The following is a 1019-nucleotide window of genomic DNA, read 5'->3' on the forward strand; positions in this document are numbered from 1 at the left end:
ACTGCTAAGAGAATAAACAGATTCATCGTGGAGAGGGTGAAACCCGGCTGCTTCATTGAGGAAAGGATTCTAAAGTTTCATCTGACATACTTTGGATATATTGTGAGGAGAGACCAATTCTTGGAGAGGGTAGTGTAGGAGAGGAAGACCCTCAACGAGATGGATTGATTTAATGACTGGAATAATGGGGGGTAGGTGTATAGGAGACAGTGAGATTGGCACAGGGTAGGGCAGGATGTAGGCCTGTTGTAGGTCACTGTGAGTACCAGGTGACTCGGCAGCAGATAAAAACAACAAGTTCAAATTGAGATTGAAAAAAGCAATTTAAAGAAGTCCACTAAAACAAAAATATGATCTTGAATCCACTTAATCTAATTTTCAAAATCAGCTTAAGGATAAGTTTGAAGTATTGAATGCCAATGATGGAAGGCTAAATGAGTCATGGTATGATATAAAGGATATCATCCATGAAGAGAATAAAGGACATTATAAAGATGGCGAAAAGAAAATGAAAATGTCAAAAGAGAGTTTGAAAACTGCACTAGAGTATTATAGGAGCTCAAAGAGAAAACATCTTGATGTAAAAGATCTGGACAGAAGATTTCAAAGGATAGTTTGAGAAGACAAGGCAGAGTATTATAATCAAATGGGCAGAGAGCTGGAATTGGAGAATAAAAATAGTTTCTCACTCTGCATTTCTCAAGCTGCGAGAACTGAAAATCAAATGTAAATTCCAAATCTCAATATTGAAAGGTGCAATTAGTAATATATTGAATGACACTTGTTGCAAAAGATAAAAAAAAAATACAGCCTTCGATATGGATTACATTTTGAAGTCAAGAAAACAAAAATTCTTAGAACTTGACTGATAGATAGTACTATGACAGCTGGAGAAAAGATTGAAACTGCCAATAAATTTGTCTTACTTAGATCCATAATAAATTCCCTTGGTGCCAGCAATTGTTAAATCAGAAGACACATTGCACTGGAAAAGTCTACAATCAAGCACCTCTCCAAAT

The sequence above is a fragment of the Elephantulus edwardii genome, unplaced genomic scaffold (genome assembly GCF_000299155.1).
Source record: "Elephantulus edwardii isolate Elephantulus edwardi_28Jun2011 unplaced genomic scaffold, EleEdw1.0 scaffold00380, whole genome shotgun sequence".
NCBI lineage: Eukaryota > Metazoa > Chordata > Mammalia > Macroscelidea > Macroscelididae > Elephantulus > Elephantulus edwardii.